Genomic DNA, 20,265 nt, shown 5'->3' on the forward strand with positions numbered 1-20,265 from the left:
GGAGAAGCAAGCTGTGGGGACAGCAGGGAACCTGAAGGGCATGGCCAGGAGATGCTGCCAGCCCAGACAAGCCACTGCTTCACACTCACTGGTGCTGTGGTCTACTAGGAAAGTGAGAGTGACTGGTAATGGCTGTTGGGCTTCCTTCTGCTCTCAAATGAAGTTTTGCAAATAGCTTACTGTGGACATGTGAAAACCTGGCTTGCAGCCCTTGAACTCCACCATGATAGATGTGGAGATACAGCAGTCTGTTTTGAAGAAGTGTGGCTGCAAATAAAATTTTACGACAAACTTTGCCCTGCACCATAAACATAACTCTGTGGGATGTATGAACAGTTGTCTGGAGTTGTGCAATGTGTCCCAGCTCGGTGAAAGGTTTATGCCACAGCTGGCTCACCCACTAGCTGCAGGAAATGTGCAGACCAGTGATTTTACTCTGTACTTGTAGAAAAACTTCACCATTTTTGATGCATACAGTGCATTCCAGGTGGATTCCAGTTACTATATTTTTAAGGGACAGGGAGTGATGCTTGGCCTTTGATGTGATTTTGAGGATGAAAGCTTTAAAATAGAAATAAAAGATACAGGGCAGAGGGGAGGGGGGTGGGAGAAGGCCAAACAAGGAAGTTTCCTGGGTGTTTCTCAGTGGGGAGCCAAGATGGAAAAAAAAAAACAACCAAGCTCAACCCTCTGTGGGATCACTGGAAGTGCATCACATAGGAAACCCAAATATTCTGAGAGCCTGAGGGCGGTGTGTGTAAAATGGTATGGGGAGAGCCCCATGAGTGAGAGAGCCCCTAGGTGCACACAGCTGCTCTGAGCAGGGCTCTGCCGATACGCTTTCAGAACGTGGAGATCCTTCAGTGCCCAGGGGTTAGCAGAGACGGCTGTGATGTCGTGGTCTCTGCTCCTGTACCCTGACAACTCTGAAGTGAAAACAGTGTGGAAGGCTTAAGATTTCAGTCTAGGTTTAATTTTTATTATTATTAATGTTTTAACCTGGAGACTAAGCAAGTCATGAGCAGGATGCTCTTTCAGTGAAAGCTGTGAACTGCAGATTTGTGTTCAGATCCCTTCACTACCATTACTATCACCAGGAACTGTCCCAACAGTGTCTTTTTTTAAAGAGTTAGTGTATTAAAACATTTTCTTGCCTTGGAGCTTCAATATTTCTGTTTTGTTCAGGAAACAGGGCTAGTTATTATTTCCTTTTATCTGCTTCCCTTATCAGACTTGCATTTTCCTGGGGATAAGCCTATTTTTATCTGTTTGATAAACGTCTAGGCATGGCCTGTGGTATTCATTAAGCACACTAAAGGGTGAATGTCAGTAATAATCACGCAGAGCAGATGACCAAGCTCTGTGTGGCCAAACCTTGGTGGCTGTATGAGCACCAGTTTGCTTGCATTCTTGAATTGCAGAATTGAGACTGTCTGAAAACTCTTGTGCATGTTAAAAATGCTAATTAGGAAAGGATAACCATTTTGTTCCCTTTCTATTTGTGGTTACAGTGTCACAGCAAGATATGATTTCTTCAATTGCTGGAGTTCCCCAAGACTCTATCTTTTCAGTTTCATTGAGGTTTCTATGCTGGGACTAGGAGTTAGACGTCCAGCTGCTCTATGTGCTCACATAACTGCCATGTGTGAAAGCATGGAGATGTTGCATGTGTAGCAATGAACTTGCTCCAGTGTATTTTTTTTCTGGCATACTACTTTACTGATATAATTACTAATTTTAATAAACCAGCACTGTGTCAGCAAGGCTATTGGCCAGATGGCACATTTAGTCAGGTTTAAAATGCAAGTATGAGCTATATAAGTAATAAATAACAATAAATTAACACAGTAATTAAAAAGTGGCCTCCCACATATTCACATGGCCAGCTCTTAGAGGTTGGGAGGGAGTTGCTGTAGTTCATTGCCAAGTGGCATAGAAGTACAGAAAAGGCGGATGGAAAATGTCATATTAGCATCGTTGTTTTGCAAGTGTTGGTGTTAACAAAGCTCTTTTGACAAAGTCTGGACTAGATAATTTTTTTCTAACAAAAGAAAATCAGAGTTGAAGCTGCGTCTTTAATGGCCAAGGGATTTCGTTAGCATATTAATCTTGCCTCTGAATGGTGGGCAGACTTTATCTCCTTGAGAAAGCTGTCCCAAGATAGCCTTCACCACTTTGGGGTATGTAAGAGTGGAGGAAGCCTGGCCTTGGGAAAACTGGAGGAAATGATCTTCAGTTACTTTTTATAGGAGGTCTTCTTTCATTCACAGCTGGAAGCTTAAAGAGCATAGCATTTGGTCTCACCTGACTATAAAACTTTTGGCGAAGATCAAAACAGACTTGGTAAATTTACAGACATAATGAATGCTTGAATGATTCAGCCACCTCATTGCGAACACTGTCCTTTTCATCCCAAATGAAATGCTCTCTCTCTTGTACATCATTCCATAGGGAAGCTTGGGTGCATACAGCCAGAATATTTCTTGCTGTTCTCTCTCTGCAAGAGTGCAACAATCCTCCTGCAAGCAGAAAGGAAAGGGCAAGGTGCTTGTAGTACCTCTCACTAGAGTGTTAGAACACTCGTTCATCAGAGGCTCTTGGGGAGGAAAGCAAACTTAAATGTCCAAGTTTTGAAGTTTTTACTGGTGCACTGATTGCCTATGAACCTAGTTAACCTCTGTGGCTTGCAAACCCACCCTAACCTGTAGGAGACATGAAGCAAAGCAAACCAACCAACCGAAAAACCAAAACCAAACCAAACAAAAAAAACAAAAGAAATGAAAAGAAGTTTGTGGCAGCTTGTTAGTTATGAAAGGCTTGGAAGTCAGAGGTGATGTACTGAACTTTATTGATTGAATGTGGGCAGTGGTAATTAATATATACAGGATGTTAACAAGAAATAGAAGGCTGTACACTGTCAGTAGAGACTGAGCTGCAATCAAACTGGTTTGCTAGGAAGCAGGTTTTTAATTGGTATTTGGTGAGCTGTGGTCCATAACACGTCAGAGTGACCTCTGCAACAGGTATGAAAATACTGAAAAGGAACAGTGCCGTGTAAAGTGGAATAAAATCATAGCAGAGAATAATGCTAAAATTTAGGCTAATTTTGATGTGAAAATCACTATGGCAGCAGAATAACAGCTGTTTATTGCTTTCTTCAGATCTAGCTTAGGTTATTGTTCAGTTTAGGAATGTTTCAAGTGCCAGCTGATGCCCTCTGCCTGATAATTCCTAGCTGCTTTGGCTTAGATCTAAACTGGAGCTGGGTTTACAGAAGTGGCTGTTCCCATCTGCATTGCTCTCCTGCACCATCGCTGTTCTGTGGTGCAATGTACTCCGGTCACATTTGTGTGGGGTAGAAAGCAGTGGCTCATGTTGATCTCTGAGGAATTTTATTGAATGTTACTAAAATATAGTTTAGAGAAATAAACAATCAAAGGGTAGATTTTATTAATGATTTCCTTAAGATCCATTAAGGGTTGCAATTCCAGCAGTTTCAATCTTTTTAGTCATACTTTAGGGAATGCCACAGTTTAAAATAAACACAATGCTCATGATTATTAATTTACTTTATAATTAAAGAAAGGGAAGAACATAGCACAAAATAAACCTAGTGTACTTCAATTACAATTTCCTTCTCTCCTCTGAAAGTTCTTCCCAGAGATTACGTGTTTGAGAGTTGATTTGCCTCTGGGAGCTCTTCTTTCAGTGCACAATGTCTAAAGCAATATTGCTTTCATAGTAAGTTGTAATCCTGGCTCAGGGCATCCTGGACTAGATCTACATTTTGGAGTGGCAAGAGCAAATTGTTTAAAGAGAGGACAGAAGTGTCCTCCTCTCTACATGGTATGTGGTTTGTGGAGTTTTGCTTAAAATGGGATTGAATGCTGGGATTCTGCTGATCCTGGGATTGAATGTCTCCCAACCTCATGTCTGCTTTGGAGCTATTTGAAGACCAGCCATTGACTTGGATCTGTTTGTCTCTCTTTGGGGTGGGAATACATATGTGTGTGTGTTCCTGCAGTGGAGCCTCCAAGGTAGTATTCTCCTGATGCAATATAGTGTCTATATGCTAAAACTGGATTGAACTGAAAGATGAGAGGACGGTGGTAGTATTTGATTCACAGCTACACTACTGCTCTGGATGGTAATGATAATGTGGGTGAGATGAACAAAAGGATGTACAGGTGGACAACAGCAGGATGTTGAAGGTAGGGGAGGAGGTCTGCCAGGAGTCACAAATAGGCAGGTGGAAAAAGACAGATGAAGTTTTATTCAGTTATTTACAAAATCTCTTGAAAGCACAGTCTTGGAGCAGGTGAAATGAATGGGTGTGGATGTTTTCTATTAAAAATAAATGCATCTCTTTGCAAATCTGGCTTTTGCTTTAACAAAGCAAACAATGAAGTCCAACAGCACAGACAAGTTTTGACAAGTATCTCCTCTGTGACATGATGTCGTGGTGAACTGCATTATAAAGCCAGTGCTGTACTGGGATTGCAGTACTTGTTGGTGCTGTATGGGGAGACCTTTACATGTTTTTTATTATCTTGGCATTCACGGGCTTTGTTTACTGGGAGAGCCGTAGTTTCCTCTCTTGTGGTTTTGCTGTACGTGGGAGAAATGTTTTTCTTCAGAGTTTGTGAGGAATCAAACACTACCTTTCGTTATCATTACTACATGACTGCCAATATGTAGCACCATGGCAGCCCTTTGAAGTGCTTCCAAGCAGTTCTATTACTTGAGCAGTGAATCTGAGTAGATACGCACCTGGGTGGGAACTGGGGTAGCAGGCGGGGGATTCGAGGTTCCTCCAAGCAAGTTTGGTTTCAGCAACTCTAGAGAGAATTTGACTACTGATGGAGTTTAAATTTTTAGCACTTTCCGGTATCTCAGCAAATGAACTGAATATTCCTTTTGTTCTGGTGGGTTTTGTCTGGAGCTTTAATTAATCATGAGGTGAAATTCTGTTTGGACTGGGTCCAGGCATATTTACTTTTTGTATTAGTTAAAAAGCTGTTTGAACCTTTCTTTCAACATCTTGGACTTGATCTGTTTTCTGAGCAGTTCTTAGAGAAGTAACTGGATTTGGTAAGCTGATGAAAGGCAGTCAGATAGTTTCCTGTTGTGTGATTACCGATGTCCCATATTTAAATGTCACAGGATCACAGCACTATATTCCTGAACTGCACTGATATGGTGAAGCATCTTGCAATTGTGTAAAATAGTGTCTGCATGACAATATATGAAAACCAGCAGCTTGACAAACTTCCTACCCATTTAAGGAATTTACAAAGTGTGCATATATCTGCCCTCTCCTGGCAATACTAATTTGATTGTCCTTACTGTGTAAAACTGCAGAGCGTCAGTATGAGAATTTTCCCAATAATTAGCTACTTGATCCTAAAATAGGAACATTGTTCAATAAAGAATAAAGGGAAGCAGTATCCATTTCCATTTTGTAAATGAAGAATAAACCTCAGAGTCATGTAGGTGTTTAACTGTTATATGGAATGGATACTTAATTACGTTTGATGAGCTGGGCCTTAGAAACTGTAATTTCTTTACTACCATAAACAGTTCACCCAAAACTGTGATTAAAGGCTTGAGGAATGTGTAGTTAACTCATAAAAATATGTACATAAATTTTGCTGATTCATTGCACTGTGATGCACATCCTTATTTATTATTATAAATGAATCTCTAATGTAGCTCATGCAAAGTCTTAAATGAGTGCCATTCTTTTTCATTAGGTAGCTCTTTAAAATCAATAATGTTTTCTTTAAGGGAAAGCCTTGGCTGTTACTAATTTAAATCTCATTAACTCTTGCCTTTTTTTTTTTTTTCCTGAGGTTCAATTGGAGCTACATTTTTCATTTAGATTTGAAGCTGCAGGGTAGATGTAATTCCATTTAAAAACCCAAGGTAGGCAGGAATAATGTTAACAGTAATTTAGAGAATGAAAAATTCAGAATATTCTGCATGCAGCCTACTCTCGCCAGTTAGAAATAGATGGTCGTCTTGGCACAAGTTTGGAGATGCACAGCTGTTTGAGAAATCCTTTCCTAATTAATACAAAGTTTGTGGAAACCTGTATGCTTCATTTGTGACTATTCCTGAGGCTCAGGATTGTAATCCCTTTCCCCTCTGTCCATGCCTGTCTTTGCATGTCTTTCGCTTTGGCTCTAATGAGACACTGTTGTCATTCCTCCCATCTTTCATGTGTGTGCTATGATTTTGGCTGGGATAGAGTTAAGTTTCTTCCTAGTTGATGGTGCAGTGCTGTTGGTTGGATTTAGTGTGAGAACAATGCTGACAACAAGCTTTGGTGGTGGTTTAGTTGTTGCTAAGTTGCCCTTATCCTAAGTCAAGGATGTTCCAGTTTCCCATGCTCTGCCAGGGAAGAGGTGCACAAGAAGCTAGGAGAGATACTCCCTACTCTGGGATGTCATGCCCAGTATATGAACTGGTAGGAACTGACCGGGAGTGGCTGATGGCTGCTCAGGGAAAGTGAGCAATGGGAGCTGAGCAATTGCATCTGGCATCACTTGTCTTTTGTGAACCTTACTTTTCTCTTCATTGCTATTATGATTATTGTTATTATTATATTTTAAACTTTAGTTATTATATTGTTCTTATCTGTCAATTCTTATGAGTTTGATTTGTTTTCGATGCTCCTCCCCATCTCATTGGGAGGGAGGAGGAGTGAGTGAGCAGCTGCACGGTGCTTGGTCGCTGGCTGAGGTTAAACCATGACGTGTTATCTGTGCTCTCTAGAGTGCCAAGACTATTTTTGAATATATGCAAATAGAAGCAAAGAACTGCAGGGTCCTTTATGCCTGCTGACTAGATTCGCCTTTCATAACAGGAGGCTACTACACAGAGAAGCACTCCAATAGCAACTGGGCTATTAGTGATGCTTTTCATTATCTCAGGTTTGTAGTTCATTAATGAGGCTGTATTTGCTTATCTTTCTAAGTGAAGACACACTGATCAGTCCCAGGGAAGAGGAAAAAAAAATCCAGCTCTCATTATTTTGATTATATACTTTGACATATTTAGTATTAAACAATAGGAAGAAAATGCATTTTAAAGGTTTATGCAGCCCTGGGCAGTCTGGAGATTGAGAACTTAACACAGCTCTTCAAAAGAGTGGTTGGCTGGAAGGGTTCTGGCACCGTGTTATTCATGGCATATCAGCATTAACACATTACAAGCGGTGGTTATTTTCAATTATGTAAACTCAGATGAGTCTTTAGAGAGATTAAAATGAGATTTGTAATGGCTTAGGAGAATTCTTAAAATTGACAATTTGACACAGCATGATTTCAGATTATGTGAAATCTGGCAGGAGGATATTTGTATTTCTGTTTGCAAAGATTCTATTCCAAGGAAATATTTACAATGAAGACATAATAATGTCATTAATATGCAAATTATTCCAACTGCATTTCTTACAGTGTCAACCTCACAGTGGAATATCATTTATTTCACGTTTGACACATGAAAAAATATGATTGTAGTTGTAATACTCATATTTTTAACAGAAATGCAACACTAAGTATCTTCAGCTTTGAAGAACTTCTCTTTATCAGTAATTCCCTTAACATAGTTTGCGTGATGTCCACATCATTTTATTTCTGATTCATACCCCTGTTTCTATATTTTATTCTCCTCATCCTTTCACAGAGAGGATTTGCTGTAGGGTTGTGCTCCCAGGAGTGTTGGCATTCAGTGCCAGGGAGAGTACAGAGGTTGTGTGGGGCCCACTGACCTCCATGGGAGTTGATTGCCCTCAACACCTCTAAAGCTGGACCTTGTATCTTTTGAAAACAAGACTGATGTGCTTCCATCAAATTCTGCTTTTACCTTGATGAAAGACAATTCAAAGTGCTGTTGGTTTTGATTGGGGTTTGTTGTTTGTTTTAGTTTGGTTGTTGGGGTTTTTTTGGTGCCCTGAAATACATCAGAAACCTCTCACATCGTGTCTTTATCTATAGCCCAAAATCTCTACCCTGAGGTCACATGCCTCCTGTGTGCTTTTTCCCCTCCGGCAAGGAACAGTCTTTTTCCTCTTCCTTCAGATGTAGAGCTGGACAGATGACAGTTCTGCTGTCTGAGCTGAAAAATCTGTCATCGTGAACTGAAAAAATAACAATGTCAAAATAATAATAAAATGGACTGAGTTGAATGAAATACAACATTTTAACAGGGAATGCATCCACTCTCACAACTATTTGTTGAAATGAATCCTTCTCCTCATCCCATCCCCACCTTCCCCACTGAACACTGCCGAATTCAACTTGAATTTAGCAAGGATGGTGAGGGAGTGATGGAGAACTGGGGGATAGGAGAACCCCAGCCCTGAACTCCCCAAGTCTGCTGAGAGGAGCAGGGACAGCTTCCCTGCCTTGAGCAGGGACAGGAGTCTTCAGGGCACTAATCAGTTGGAAACCCTCAAATTTGTTGAGAGAACATGAACCAGACTTGGAAATGGTCACAGTGTTTGAAGAACATGCATGGAAGAGCAAGCTCAATTTTTCTGTCCTGTCTTCCCTAGTTTATGATTTTATTTTTTTTTTAATTTAAGAGTTTAAGTACTGATTTTCCATATTTTAAAACATTGTTTCCTAAGTGGAGAACATTGGGTGTCTTTGGGGTGGTGCCTACAGAAGTCGATCCAGGTGTAACCACATCAATGCTTTGTTGTATCAATAATTTTAAATGCAACACTTGGCCTCAAACTGATCTGTCAGTCAGTTCCCAAGGCTGGGAAAGTATGTGATGGTGGGGAGTCAGGTCACAAGACTGGGAGTCAGCAAGAAGCATGAAAGAAAATGAGCAATCTCCGCAGTGCTTATAGAGTGTTCAGTAACCAGTCAGTACAGGTGGAGAGACATTCATTAAAAAGTTTCTCTAGTTATGTATTTTTTTTTCTGGTTTATCTGTAGCTCAGGTGAAGGCTTTTATGATAATTTTTCAGGGTTGTCTTCTGACATTGAGCTGTGATGATTTAATAATGGTGAGCCAATGAATGGTGGGGCTTCAGCTAGAGTACATGGTAACATCTGAAGAAAGGCCTCAGGTGCCAAAGGCTTCCCTCCTGCATCCCAAATCCCAGCTTTCATCTTTGCGTGGCCTCAGCCTGGAGCTCAAACATCTCTGATCTTACCATCCCCCACGTGGGTGCAGCTTGGTGAAACACATAGCAGCTGCATGCTTTGCAGAGCGAGTTGGGGCAGCTGAAGATGACAGGAGGCCCATGAATAAAACACAGACCTGTTTGTTTTCTGCTGTTCTGAGCAAATGATGTATTAGTAATGAAGTATTTGCAGTTAGTTGCTTTTGCTTACTAATAAATGAAATGTTCCTGCCATCAGTTTTGTTTCTGCCTTGTGAAGTTCCAGGGAAGTGTCAGGAAAAGGCTGTAAACTGGGCTGGTTTGGGTTCTGTCTGCCTTCTGATGGTTCTTATTTAAAGATAAATAGTTATCTGCTCTGTGTTGACTTGAAGTAGTGCCGGTTTATGTGGGATTTCAGTTGGCTGTTGGTCTGAGTTTCCTGAGTCAAGACTTGGGAAAATGACAATAAAGCAGATGAAATCTCCGGGAATGTGCTCATGGGGAGGAGCTGCAGCCCTAGTGATGACAAAATGGTCCCTTCTGTCACTGAGATGCAGTCACCAAGGCTAGGGCTGGGCTTGGGGAGAAGTGAGACCCTGGGAACAAGAGCCCAAGAAGGGTCTGAGAAGGGTTGTAGTGCTGGTGGTAGGGTCTGCTCAGGGCCACCACTCAAAACCAACCTGGAAACAGGTTAGGATTTTGAGGGATCTGGCAAACAGGACAGGCCACTATTGCAGCTCTCTTTTCACAGTCTGTGTTTGAGAAATGAAAGTGCATGTATTCCCATAAACATGGCTCTTCATTCACTGGAGATAACATCACTGGGGTGTGTGGGGCTGCCTGTGGGTGCAGTGCTGCAGGATGTTGCCACAGGCAGGTTTTAAGAAACACCCAAAATGTGCTGTGTTAGGGAGCACACCACTTGCTGCTTTACCCAGAGAGGCACTTGTAGCACAGGTTGCTCTTGTAATGGTTCATTTTTCAATCATCCTTCACTTGTCTTTCGTACACACATTACAATAGTTTGCATAAAGATACCTTAAATAGAAACAAAAGTCTTAAGAAGAACATTTACTGTTCAAAAACAACTCACTTTGAAAGCACTCCACAATTCATTGCTTAAAGACACATTTTAACCAAATAAGCTTCTAACACCTCTCTTCATGGTTCTCCTGTAAAAGAAAATACTGTTTTGATTTGTAAGTGTTCATTTTACTGAAGTGAAAATCAGTCTGGTCTGCAGTCGGGAGAGTTGCTGATTTAAATTCTGCTGCATGATGAATTAAAATGAGAGGAGGAATTAGAACCTAGGTTGGAGCTTGGGTCACAACCTTTGCAAACAGAGGTCCACCTGTTGTGCAAGTGGAAATGGTAATTGGCTCACTGCAGCTGAAATTATTTGTGCCAGATAACAGGAGGAGTGGCACAGCTATTGTAAAATGGTAAGCGTGCTAGATATCTAAAGGTAAATGTATGAGAGACCAAGCAAATGACTGAGGCTGGTTATATGTTGCAGGTAACATCAGATGAACTTGACTTCTTCCTTTCTATTCATGAGTGTATCCCGATTTAAAGTTGTTTGCTCTGTCTTCTCCCTTTCCAACATTGCAGTGTGTTCATCAAGTACATTGCAAATGTTCAAAGCCCAAAACATTCATTCTACCTAGCAAGTTTATGATGAGGAATTTTGTAAAGCATGTAGTAATCTTCTGATGGACTGACTATAGCTTTGTAAGTCAGAAAATAGGAGTAGGGTAGAGAGCATGTGCACCCAGATAGGGGCATTTGTGTGAAAAGTCCCCATTACATGTCTGTGTATTGTGACCAACAAGGGCTGTGCCAGTGGTAGGGCCAAATTATTGGGGTCTTATAGATGGGAAGAGGCCTCTGGAGGCTTGGAGTCTGTGTTCTGGCTGAAAGGCATGCCATAATGGCTTAGTTGGCAGTGTGGGAAAGGCAGGCACATTGGTCAGAACTGCCCCTGGTAAAAAAGGAATTTGGGCTGCCATAAGTGTCTCTTGTTGAGGTGTCTCAGTGAATAATTGCCTAAATACTGTGTGGCTCATTCACAAGAATAACTGAGTCTTGCTTTCCTCTTGTGGTGGAGTTTGATACTGTCGCTGGGCTTTTCTGATAGTCTCCTTGATCTCTTTTTTCTGTTGAGCAGTCTTCCTCTGCCAGAAATGAGATGTAGCAAGAACCCTTACAGCAGATGTGTCATTCAAGGACTCCCCTGTGCAGACAGTAGAGGAAATCAATTTAACTGGCTGTATTCCACAGGGAGTCCAGTCTGTCTCCATAACCTTATCCAAACTGAAGAGGACTGTGCCACAAAGCAGATAATCCAACTCAAACTGCCTACCTTCGTGACAAATGGATGAAAAATAAAATAATCTTGTGCATGTACACCAGTCCCTCTGCCCCACTGGGACAAGGAATTTAATACGCTCTACTTTTAAATTCTTATTATTCACAGCTCTTTCCTACAATTCCCCGCTGGGAATAACAGGCAGTGGATATAGAGTTTCCCAGTTGTGTGATTACTTGAGACTGCAACTACCTGCTCTGGGATCTAGTTTCCATTTATTTTACCTTCAGTAACTTTATTCAAAGGGACTAATGAAAAGAGACTCTTCAATTATTGACAGGAATTCATCTTTGTTTCCAGAGTTTGCATGGTTCTAAAGCCTTGAAAACAGAAGTGTGTGAAACTCTCCGTGGGTTAATGTGGATGGCTAGGGAATATTAAAGCCATTTTGGAGAGTATCCTTAAAGAGCTTATATATAGTCAACAGCATTTAAAATATTTATTTCATATACTTTGAGGTATAAAGTGTATTTCCAATGTGCTGCTCCTAACCCCTAATCTTTATTTATAAATGCAGTGGAATATTTTCAGTCTGTTTTATGTATGACTTAAATCAGTTATTATTTTCCTAGATACTGATTCTTGCTTTCTTTTTCCATCCAGTTTGCCTACAGGCAGTTCTGTGCACCAAAGGAGTATCAGAGATGTAGGCAAATCTGTCTTTGTGCTTTTCCATTGTTCATTGACTACCTTGAGAATCCAAAGAGCTGACAAAAATGGCAATATTCATTGTAGAAGATATTAGGGAAACAAAATTTTTCCCCTTTCTGGATCTTAGAAAGTGGAGATATTTTTATTTACTAGATTCTGTGGACATTGGGGTTGAGATGAGTTTCAGAGCTGAGTGAACAGCAGATTTAGAATATTTATTGAGTTCGTAGTGGTGTTTGCACTGAGTTGTTGAGTGCCTGAGTTGGTTGTGGAATTTAAATTCTAGCATTTAATAGGAAGGTTTTGTTACTTGTGCAGTCCCATAACTGATGTGGCTGCTCCAATCTAGGGCATCATCCTTTTCTTTTAAAATAAAGTTTGCTTGCAAGTGGAATACAGGAAAAAAAAAAAAAAAAGGGAGATGTGCTAAATTTAATGGTACTGTTTTGTGGATGACTTGGAAGAAGTGAGGATTCATTTATAGATCCCCAAATGAGGAGAGAAATGTAGCTGTTCAGGTAACTTGTTCACTGCAGATCATCTGCTTGGCTTCCATGCAAGCAAAGATGAAGGCTGGGCAGAGGCAGGAGCTTTGCAAATGAACTTTCCTACAGCTCTTCCCAATCTGCCTGCCCCAGTGTGGCAGTGGGACTGCAGCAGAAAGGACAGGGGCCAGGTGAGGCAGGAGGGGCTAAGAACATAGGACAGTCTGGAGCACATTTACAGGATCACAAAATATTAGGGGTTGGAAGGGACCTCCAACTGCCCTGCCACAGCAGGACTACAGAATCTAGCACAGGTCGCACAGGAACACATCCAGACAGGTCTTGAAAGTCTCCAGAGAAGGAGACTCCACATCCTCCCTGGGCAGCCTGTTTCAGTGCTCTGTGACCCTCACAGTGAAGAAGTTCCCCCTCATGTTGAGGTGGAACTTCCTGTGCTGTAGTTTATATCCATTACCCCTAGTCCTATCACAAGGTGCAAGTGATTGAATCCCTGTCTGTGACTTCTCAAAATATGTGAAAGCATAGAGCCAGAAAGATGGTTTCTTTCTTGTTCATGTCTTGGCTCTACTGCTATGGATTTTCAAGGTGCCTTTTACACTGTTTTCTGATGTGGTGACAGCCATAGAGAATGAAGGCACTACACTGAATATTTAAAAACAAACCTCTTTATAAGTTCCAATTTCTCTACTGTTTACTTCGATGCAGGCTCATTAAAAATCTGCCAGATATTGAAGTGATTAGGAGATCAAGGTCACCAAACATTCATTTTTAGGGTAAATATACTGCATTTTAAACAGTTGCTTTAATGCCCTCCTTTCTCTCTGCTCAGCAAAGCAATCCACTCAGAGCAAAGAGCACAGCTTTGGAAGGGCACTTCAGGTCCATCTGTCTCCAGGAACATCTGACTTGGAAAAAGTAGCAAAGAATATGATGAGACCAGAGATTTCCTTTCTGTCACAGAATGTGCTTGAGAACTCCCTGTCTCCAGCAAAATCTAACCTGCCAGCTGTGATTTGCTGTCCTTTCCATCAACGCATGTACTTGAAAAGCCCTGTGCTAAGGTGCCACCTGAAAAGCTGGCTCTGACAAGTGCTACAGGATGAAATGCCTCTGTCCAGTAACTTCTACTGACACTGCTTTAACATTTTTGTTTTTTCAAGTATAATTTCTAAGTCTCGACCTCATTAATATGCCATAGCTTCTGGAAGCTGAGAATTTATTCAGGGTCCAAGCTGTTTTTTCTCTCCCTAGAGAATTTTACAGATTGGTAATCTACTAGTATGTTCTTTCTTTTGCATTTTCAATATCAGACTAAAATGCTTCTGGCTCCATATGCATATGTAAGTCAGGACAGAGCAATCTGTAGTTATTTGGACCTCTGGCGGTGTGTATTTACAGTTTGTTTTGACCTCATAGGAAATGACGAGCGCTTGGCTGAAATAGTTGACATTTCAGTCGGGTTGTTTAGCTGTGGTTCATAAGAAAAGCTGGTCAAAAGAAATTAAACATATACAAGTCTTAAAAACCTTTTAGCTCATCTCACAGAAATTTGAAGCTTTGATCAAAATTTGGAAAGAAATCAGCTGGTGTATAAGCATAAATAACTGCATTTTCCCTCTTCTGATGAGCCACATTTGGAGAAATACTTGCGTGTCGCTCAATCTCGTGAAGCGTTTCTGCACTCATCATTGACTTAGAAATTTGGGAATATTTGCACTGTTATATGGCTAGAAATGGCCAAACCTTTTTGGCAGTAAGTTTAAATGGTCCAAATTTTGTTTGAAAGCCTTCAGAATTGGAGCTCAGAGTAGAGAAACTATGAAGTCCTGAGTGCTCCTTTTCTTAGATGTTATGTTCTTACAGCAAGATACTCTTGCTTGATGATTGCTGAATCCAGATGTTACGGTGATGGAAATGAATTATTTGCTTGTTAACAGAGTAGGAGAAACACTGCAGAATTCACCCAGTTTGAATCATGACAAACCTTTTTGTTTTTTTTCTCAAGATCAAAAGTGTTTTTTTCTAAGTGGTCTTCATCTCTCACAGACACAGTTTTTCATTTATTTGCTATATCCCTCAGGGGACAACTAGTTGAACTTTTTCTCTAAAATGCAGTTTAAAATATGAGCATAGTCAGTCTAAAACTACTGTTCACTCAAAGAAGGGTGAAACTAACTCACAGAAAAGAAACAGGCGCTTAATCTGAGTTTCCTTCTGTGTTCCTTCCTGCTTGCTCCCCTCCCAGAGAAGGGCAACAAAGCTGGTGAGGGGTTTGGAGCACAAGCCCTCTGAGGAGAGGCTGAGGGAGCTGGGATTGCTTAGCCTAGATAAGAGGAGGCTCAAAGGAGACCTTATTGCTGTCTACAACTACCTGGAGGGAGGTTGTAGCCAGGAGGGGGTTGTTCTCTTCTCCCAGGTAACCAGCACCAGGACAAGAGGGCACAGTCTCAAGCTGTGCCAGGGAAGGTTTAGGCTGGATGTTAGGAAGAAGTTCTTCATAGAGAGAGTGATTGCCCATTGGAATGGGCTGCCCAGGGAGGTGGTGGACTCACCATCATGGGAGGTGTTTAGGAAGACACTGGATGCGGCACTTAGATTGATTGATTAGATAGTGTTGGATGATGGGTTGGACACGATGATCTCGAAAGTGTCTTCCAGCCTGGTCTGGTCTGGTCTGGTCTGGTCTGATCTATTCTATTCTATTCTATTCTATTCTATTCTATTCTATTCTATTCTATTCTATTCTATTCTATTCTATTCTATTCTATTCTATTCTATTCTATTCTATTCTATTCTATTCTATTCTATTCTATTCTATTCTATTCTATTCTATTCTATTCTATTCTATTTCTATGTGAGGTTGCCTCCTGTGCTGCTGCAGAAGGCCACACTCCACTCCTTTCTGAAGTACAGCCACTGTAGATTTCTCCCCTGTAAAAATGGGTACCTTGCGCTCCATATCAAATATCTCACCCCAGATATCTTTGGATAGCTGGATTTTTATTGTTTGACCATTTATTTTGGTAAGTCAGCTAAGATGAGGGTGCTCTACAAACCCAGATCTTACCTGTGACATCACGATTTCAAAGAGTGCCCAAAGTTGTCAACAGAGTTTTTCATTTGAAATATGTTCTCTGACCAGCAAATGTAATTTCTGAATATTGGGATATTTAAAGAGTCACAGGTAGTGGCGGTTGCTGTCAGTTTTGAGGCAACTCTTCTCCCTGGGTCTGCTCAAAGTGTGAAGAGTAGGGATGGCTACTGGGAGGAAGAAGGAGACATTGTGGCAGGGGACCACATGCTGAGCTCAGCAGACAGACAGGTCTCATGTGGCATCACTGGACTGTGATGAGATGCTGGCAGGGGTCTGCAAGCACTGCAGCAGAACTAGCATAGCACAGTCAGAAAGCCAGAAATGTGAAAGCAGTTACCCTGACCCTTTGTGAAGAGCACATCCAGCCAAAGCTGTTGAAGACATTACTGCGCTCAAATGTAGAGTGCATTCCCTTTTTCTCCAGAATAAAGAACTGAAACTACCAAGCTGCCTAAAATTCCCAGGCCATAACTGATTTCTCTCATTTAGTAGCCTGAACAATTTTCATCCCTTTTCGGACTTCCTCAATGGAAGACCATCTGTCGTTGCCTTGTGCCTGCAAACCCTGAGCATGATGAATATCAATTCCTGGCCTTTGCTGTTCTGTGGCTAATAAATAAATAAACAAACAAACAAAGCCTCAACTTTTGTATCTGAGACACATATTTTTTTTTCTGTCTGTGTATTTACAGACACAAACATTGCCTGCTTTGTGCAGCAATAAATTGAATACATTAGCCAATGTATTATTATTTTTTTGTTTGTTTGTAGATTATTTCAATTTAAAATGAGTTTTTTTTCAGGTAACAAGGTAAGCAAACGTGTTTAGCAATGCCATGATATAAATTGCTGTAGGTGACAGATCCCTACCAAAATTATTACAGGCAGATTTGCAATGCAAAAAAAAAATTATTTATATGACAGCAAGCAGAAAGACAAATTACTCAGAGACTATGTACATGCTCTTCTGTAATTGCTCATAAATTATTATGGTTCATGTTAAAATGCTTCTATACTCCCTAGACAAGTAGATTTATTTAAAATAAGAATAATGGGAAATTACCAGGAAATACTGGAGGAGGAGATGCAGTGCACACTTTGGGTGATTGCTAACGTAAAAGTACCTAACTTGTTGTCAGACAACTTAATGTGTAATTTGTGTCATCATTTTGAAACTTTTGTTTTCAGTTCACTGTCTCCTCTGGCTGTATTAGCCTGGGTAGAAAAGAGGGATGGGCCCAGGGGGGCCCCACTATGATTAACTGCTGCTGTGTTTTCCTGCCCGTGGGGAACACACTGGGACTCTGAGGCACGCATGTAAGGCTCTCATGTTCCTGAACGCTTTCCTTCTCTGTGAAATAGGATGGAATTTAGTCAGCTGGCACAGAAGTTCTACTTAACAGGAGGGTGGAGGCTGACACATAGTTGGGCAAACCTCTTTTCCTTAGGAAGCTGGGTTAAAAATGAGGATGTTTTCCATATCCCCTAAATCCTTCAAATCTTAGAAAATATTTCAGATCATTTTCTTTACTGAAAGTACCTAAAGTGTACCCACAACAGACAAGATTTAATTTGAATGGGCTTTCAGTCAGGCACTTACTCAGAAATAACTGATTATTGGGTAGCAAAGAAAAGATGTATATACATCTATTATATAATAAGTGCCTCTCTCTAATACCATGATTTTTATCTTCTTACTACTCTGATTATATTATGTATTGAGAGCCAGCCCAACAAAAATGACAGCAAACTTTGTTCTGGATAATGCAGTGCTAAACTCCACCTAAGCAGCTCCAGTCATTTGTAATGACAGCTTGGAGAATACTCCAAAGGAATCTAACAATGCTTACGCTCCAGTGACTGACAGCACAGCAAGAGGAAAAATTCCAGCTTCCATGTGAGCACAGGGAGCCTGACCTAGATTTTAGCCTCTACAGCTTCATAAGAGGAAACATTCTTGAGTGTGTACTTAACAAGAAAAACAAAAGAGCAAGGGGAAAAAGTCATCTCCTGTTTGATTAGTCTTTCCTCAATAATTAAGTTTTAGTCAAGGCATTCTGTGAGACTTCTACCCTCTACAGATGTCACCAACCCTGTAATGAATGGTTACAGCATTCCCTGTGTGCTCTCCTCTCCATAATTACCACTTCCTGGCATGCTGGTGGGGAGTGGACTGCTGCAGGGGAGCAGCCAGTGCAGGCAGGGACAGTGGGCAGACAGCCTGCCTGCACCTTCCCCCTCCACCTTGTTTGCTGCTGAAATTCTCCTTTCAGACATGGTTAGTGGGAAAAAGATTTCTAGTGTAAATCTCATGTTCTTCTTTTGGGATGGAGGTGGTGGGCTGGAAGCAAGTCACCTATATTGGAGCACTGGAAATGGCCAGTGGTGCACCAGCCCCACAGTCTCATGCTCCACTGGCGGCAGCTGGAGATGGGTTTTAGGCACTCTGAAGATGTGGTTGCAAATTACTACTGAAATGTCTTTCATCTGTTCTACCGTTCTGTATGTGCTCCAGCAGCTGTCAGTTTGAAAATACAATAGTAGAGAAGTGCACACTAGAAGGGAAAAGAAACTTCTGAATGAAAGTGGGAGATGAGGCAGATTGACACTGAAGGATGCTCAGTGTTTGTTTGAGCTGTACGGTGACAGTTGTTTGGTGTGGGACAAATTTCATGGGAAGCACAGGCATTTTCAGCTCCCAAAGCTGGGTCAGAACCTATCTCTGTAACTCTTCCTAATTATGACTGCTCTGTAAAGTAAATGAAAAACCGGCACCTTTTTGCTTGACCCACAAGATTTCCCGGTATCTGAATGTCAGTTATTCTTTACTGTGGTTTGACTTTGCTGAACCAGCACAGGTTTGAAAGCATTAGATGACATGACAGGATTAGCTTGACAGAAGAGTGACAGAATTAATTAGATCGGCTGAAATAGTTCGCATCTAAATTCCAGCTCTGAGCACCCTTATTCATTTCAGCTTATGCCCCTACTTAGGCTTTTGTGGCTTTACTAAAGCACAGGAGGAAGGGTGCCTTTGAGAATATCTGTGTGTCCTGGGCAACAGGGGTGAGCTATCTGGAGAGCTCAGCGTTTTCTTTCGCATCCCGTGCTGAGAGAAGGTGGCTGTAAGCTCTGCTCTTTAATTGTACACTCACACCAGCCTGAAGAGCAGCACTTCAAAAGGGCACAGAGCTTTTGTGAGGAAGCTCTGTATGGAGTACATTGAGATCTGCTAGAGGTAAAAAGCCTCAAAGCCACCTATATAAAATAAGTTATGATGTCAGAACCAGGCTTTAATGGAAAAAGGATTGCATAGGTTTGTAGAACTGGGAGAGTTGTGTTCTTTGTCTGCTGCTGGTTGCCTATGTCTGTGTAGCACCATCACAGAGAGAGGTGAATGAAGTGTTTCATGAGAAAATGTTCAAGGTACAGTGTGTGGCTTTGGTCATGGTGCAGGATGTTATAACCCCGAGGGGGATGCACTGAGAACAAGCATTTCAGTATATGATTTTCAGGTAACGATTATCCAGACTTGGTCTGTTTTCTGTGGCACTAAGCTGTGAGGAAGTGATGCTGAAGCAGTGAAGAAAAGCAGTCAGTAAATTACTACCAGCCTTTCATTTTATGTCATTAGCAGTAGCTGTTAAAAGCAAGCAGCACAGATTTAACTGAAATCAGTAGGATGTTTTAGGCAAAAAGAGATTGGAAATGAAAGCTGAAGTTAATTTCACCTATTTGTACTTAACTTCAGGTGAACATTTTGGTTTGGGGACTCTTTTAGGTTGAAGTAAGAAGCCAGCTGTCAGAACCAGCTGCTGTGTTTGCATCTGCCTGTGGAGTGGGTGGCAGGAGCAGGTAGCACTGCTTGGTGTGAAGGTGGTGTATGATCTCCGTTCACCTGTCAATACCTTCATGACAGCAGATAAGCATTAGCAATATAGTTTTGAGCAGTGAGTTTCCCTTCCCTCTTGAGCTTGTCTGAGTAAGTAAAGTTTGTTTTGCAGAAAGGTGGTAGATGGAAGTTCATGTATTAGAAATGTATGAAAATGGTCAGTGTCAACAGGTTTAAAATACAATTTAGTGGCATGTTTCATGTGGTTGCAGTACATTAAAGTAGATTTAATGCAATGGGAAAATGAAAACCTTCTAATAATCAGAGTTACTTTTGAAGGATTCAAGAGAAGACAGAAAAAAATGGTAGACACCATTTAAAGGCAGTAAAAGACACTTTAAAAAAAGACTGTGGCATTCTGCAGAAATGTTTTACTACATTTTTAAGAAGTAAAACAAAAATCACTTCAATGCTATCGAAGTATATGAAATGAAGAGTTTATGAGAATGGCTAACAGACTGAGAATTGTTACTGTAAATGCAGAAGAGACAGTTTTAACCTTATTTCATTGAATCTCAGGAAGCTACATGGAGGACAAAGATGTGCCACTTACATGTGGGTGGATATGATCAAGAAGTTCTAAAACCTACAAATGTCATCAAGTTTATTAATTGTAGGTGGTGTATTTGCCTA

General features: G+C 41.0%; 1 protein-coding gene across 5 annotated transcripts in view; it reads left to right on the forward strand.

Annotated features, from left to right (window-relative positions):
• The window catches only part of IL1RAPL2 (interleukin 1 receptor accessory protein like 2), a 399,620-nt gene that overhangs the window by 184,040 nt on the left and 195,315 nt on the right, over positions 1-20,265 (forward strand). The window lies entirely within an intron of this gene.

The sequence above is a fragment of the Melanerpes formicivorus genome, unplaced genomic scaffold (assembly GCF_026170545.1).
Source record: "Melanerpes formicivorus ecotype bairdi unplaced genomic scaffold, bMelFor1.0.p_v2 SCAF_22, whole genome shotgun sequence".
Lineage (NCBI taxonomy): Eukaryota > Metazoa > Chordata > Aves > Piciformes > Picidae > Melanerpes > Melanerpes formicivorus.